Source organism: Vitis riparia, chromosome 17, assembly GCF_004353265.1.
Source record: "Vitis riparia cultivar Riparia Gloire de Montpellier isolate 1030 chromosome 17, EGFV_Vit.rip_1.0, whole genome shotgun sequence".
Classification (NCBI taxonomy): Eukaryota; Viridiplantae; Streptophyta; class Magnoliopsida; order Vitales; family Vitaceae; genus Vitis; species Vitis riparia.
In genome coordinates, this window is record NC_048447.1 from 20,369,615 (window position 1) to 20,374,199 (window position 4,585).

The 4,585-nt window shown below is 25.3% G+C and overlaps 1 long non-coding RNA gene across 1 annotated transcript; it reads left to right on the plus strand.

Moving 5' to 3' along the window:
• Positions 1 to 304: 304 nt before the first annotated feature.
• On the plus strand, positions 305 to 1,102 carry LOC117903966. The gene is made up of 2 exons (XR_004649550.1): positions 305 to 435; positions 772 to 1,102. It is a non-coding gene; the product is annotated as an uncharacterized LOC117903966 (long non-coding RNA).
• The last annotated feature ends 3,483 nt before the right edge of the window (positions 1,103 to 4,585 follow it).

A 4,585-nucleotide genomic window follows, 5' to 3' on the forward strand; every position in this document is an offset into this window, starting at 1 on the left:
TAAACAAAGCCATATGTCGTTGAAAAGTCTGAACTCTAGGTTTGTGGACTCTACTTGCTGCTGAAAAATCAATACAGAAAAACAATTGGAATTTGAATTCCCAACTTAACTAGGAAAAGGAAAGAGCAGGGAAGTTGGAAGGAAAATTGTGGGCTCTACTTGCTGCTGAAAAATCAATACAGAAAAGTAATTGGAATTTGAATTCCCAACTTAACTAGGTAAAGGAAAGATCAGGGAAGTTGGAAGGAAAATGGGAAAGAAAAATCATTGTTGGAAACGCAAAGAAACATGAAAATCAGTTGTCTATAAATACAACATCACAGCTGCGTTTCTCTTAATCCTCGTTAGGAAACATGGCGTTTCAAGTGAAGGGCTACTTTCTTCGCCTTCTTGCAATTTCCACCATAATTCTCCTGTGGAGTGGGCTTATAACAGGTGAGATTTATGGAAAATTTTGTTTTTTGTTTTTCAAAACAAAATATGATAGTAATTTCTTTACAAAATATTAGAGGTTTATATAGAAAATGTAATGATTTCTTAAAAACTAATTAAAAAATTGAGATATTAAAAAAAAAAAATTATCACCTCAACTTCTCAAAATTTTAAAAGTTATTTTTAAGAATATAAAAAAAAAATCAAACCTTAATTTAATGATTTAAGATTTTCTTTTTTCTTTTTTCTTTTTTTTCATCTCTTCTGCTACTTTATGCATTATTTTATGTATGATATGCTACTTAATGCATTATTTTATATATGGTCCTTTTCTTTTAGGTAGGGAAGGAGGACAAGTATGGGAATTGGTTACTGTGCAGCGGCTGCGGAGGGTTGTTCCGCATCCACCACCACCACCTCCAGAAGCGCCATTTGGACGGTCCCCGGCGCCTTGACGAGCATCCCCACCTGATGTCTCCAGATGAGTGAAATAGTAACAACAAGCTTTTATATTTGGAAATCTATATTTTGATTTGTATCCTCATATACTAAGCACATCTTAAGACATGTTTGAAACCTTAAATAAGAGGTAAGAATGAAAATTTCAATCATTATTTCCTTTGGATTACTAGTACCAATCAAAATCCATTATTACAAAGACTTTATTTCCTCTCCTTGATATTATAGTTGACCTCATTTTCATTCATATTCTTATGTGTATTCTTGTGTACCAATTACCTAATCGAACCCATGACAATTGTCAAACTAAGTTCTGATACCACGTTGAATTACCAATTTTCTTAAAAGTTTAAGTTTATAAAATTTAAACTCAATATGCATATCATATTCGTTTACGATTTTCATCTTCAATTAGGCCTTAAATTAATCCATATTGTACTCTTACAAGGTTATAAGATCGATGAGACATTAATTAGCCTTATATAATCACTCATTCATATTTTTATAAGATTAATGTAATTAATTAGCCTTATATGATACTCCTCTATATTTTATATGTCAAAGTTTTTGAAATAAATATAAGACAAAGTTATTTAAATTTGAAAATAATTATAAAAAAAAAAAAAAAACCCTGAAGATAGTATCATTTCAATACACTCCCAATTTTCTATTTTCAAAATAAGAAAATAGGAATAATTTTATATAAAATACAAGAATTTTAAAAGGCTTGTGTTAAAAAAGTAATGATTTAAAAAACTATTCAAAAAATTGAAATATAAAAAAAAATATTAACTCAAATTTTAAAGTGATTTTTCAAAGATATATTTTACTTTTATATAAAAATTTCTTATTTTAACAAAAGAAAGTGTATTGAAACAAGTATTTACAAGGGAGAATTACCCAAAAAGGTAGATTAGAAAAAATAATGACTATGAAGACTCACTCTTTTAGAGGACAATTTTACCATTGAATATGTTTTCTATATTATTTATAAATCAATTGAGATTGTCAATGATGTGGGCTCATACATGATGATAAGTACAGGTTGATAAATGATGTGGGGTTCATACATAATGATAAATACAAGTTGATAGGCAATCAACGGTACATTTTTCAATTTGAAAAAATTGTTGTCACTTTTGAACAATTAACTGTTTAAAAATTTGCTCTTTTTAAATAAAAAAAAAATTGAGATTTTTTAAAAAACCTTGTAAAAAAAATAATTTTTAATATCTCATAAATAAAAACCATATCCTAAAGTTATTATATCGTTTTATATATAAAACATACAATTAAAAACTTTATTATCATAATATAATAAATAATTATTTTTTACAAGCACATATCAATTGAATAATATATAAATATTCAATTGACTAACACACGCCTATTAAATGGAATAACTCACAATTATTCGTTAGGTAATATAGCATGTGAAAAAAATTAAATAAAAATAAATTAAATTATGTTGTAATATATTGTAATGATAGTATATTTATATTGTAAGTATAATGCATTTATGTCGTACCTATATTTCATTATAAAATTAATAATTCTAAAAATATTTATTCATACCCTATTGGTATTATTGGTATTAACACATCGTATTAATATATTAACAACATTTATTTAGTATTTTTAAATTATTTAATAATTTTTGTATATATATATATATATATATATATATAAACTACGTGAATTCAAATTAGTATTTCATTTGATTTCATAAATTATTTATGATATAGGTATGTTGTGAAATATGGTATGATCATACAAAATTACCATTTTTATAAAAAAAAAAATCATAAATTTCTTAATTAGGTTTTATTGTAATGCATTGTAATGTAAGTGTATTTATATTGTAATTATAACATATTTTTGTTGTGCCTGCATTTTATAATAAAAGTAATAATATTGAGGATCACCTTTTATATCTTATTAATATTCAACATATCAAATATATTAACATCATCCACTCGATGCATTGAGAAAAAAAACTTATATGAAAATTAAGAAAAAAAAAACACTATGCAAAGGAAAAAAAATCATATAAATTTTTTTAAATTGTTTTATTATAAAAATAAAAAATGATTAAACATTCTCTATCATTTTCTTATTATTTTTAAAGAATTTGAATGAAAAATTAAACATTTTATCTTCCTTAAATTTAATACAAAAACATAATTTATCATTTTAAAATTATAATATATATATATATATATATATATATATATATATATATATATATGAAAAAATCATCATTTTTATTATAAAACTTATTTTTTCTTCATAAAATTAAAAATTAGAATAAAAATAAAGAAGGTAAAAAAAACAATAAATGATATTTTGAAAATATTTTTTAAAAGTATTTTTGTTTTAAATAGTAAATTTAAATAACAAATTATATATAATTGTAAGGGTTAAACCCAAAATTTTGATTTAAAATTTAAATATCAATAATTACAATAAATGTGGGACTCATGTTCCATAAATGTATTGACAAATCAAGTGAAGTGCTTTAAATGCTTTGAATTTTAAAAGTTTTAGTTAAAGGGCAGTTTTGGTATATTAAGCCTATTAAAGTCCTCCCCAAAAATTATTAAAAGATATCACCCTTTCTAGTAATTGTTTTACCCAGCCCACCCTTTTGGGTAATTCTCCCTATTTACAATTTTATTTATTTTTATAATTAATTAATTCTTGATGAGATGATGGAATATACTAAATATTTTCTTCAATAGTTAAATAGTTTATCGGCCTATGGTGTGTCAAATGAGTTTCTAATACTGAAATAAATTATCAATTGGTTTATATATTTATGTTGATAGGTAATGGATCAATTATATGCATAATAAAAGAGCTAATTTGAGCTGAAACCCAAATATAAATTTAAATAAATACTTATTATAGTTATTTCACTTATTACATACATGAAGGATGAATTTTGATACATATTACCCAATGGCAACTCAGAGGTGACAGTGAAAGCACTGTAAGGTGAGGTGGTGGCGGTGGCCATGCTCGGTAATGGGCTTGGAAGAAGCTCAGGGCCATGAAACTGATGAATGTCCATCAAGGCGAAGAGCCTGGCGGCACACTTGGCGGCGGCGGTGGGGGCTAGGCGGTTTTTGCGCAACTACCATTTTCGACAATTCTCCTGCCTTGTCTATAGCAAAATATAATAATGAAAATTTTAAATACAAAACATAATCAGTTTCGTAAAAAAGTAAAAATAAAATTAAAAATTAAAAATTAAAAAGGCTGCAAATATGCCATTAGAACTTGAAAGAAAGGGAGGTTACTCGTAGGGCAGCTTGGGTGTTATGCCTTTATTGACAGCGCTTCTCAAGTGATAGAGTTTTGAGTAAAAATGATTTCTTTAAAACAAATATTTCACGTAGTAATTTAAATCTCGTAATAATTTTTAAACTAATCCATTTTATTTATGTGAGTATCCACGTTATAAAACATACTTACTAGTTATGGTTATAAATTTAAATTAATCATAATTTTAGGTTTAAATTTAAAGTTATGGTAATCAATTACAATTTTTTATTTAAAAAACTTTCAAAACAAATCTACCATGTGAATGTCCAAGTGGCTGCAATGCATTAGGTTGAGAATAATTTTGGTAGGAAGTTTAGTTTGTGGATTTTCTTTTTTTCAAATACATTCTTTTTGCTCAAAACTTAAA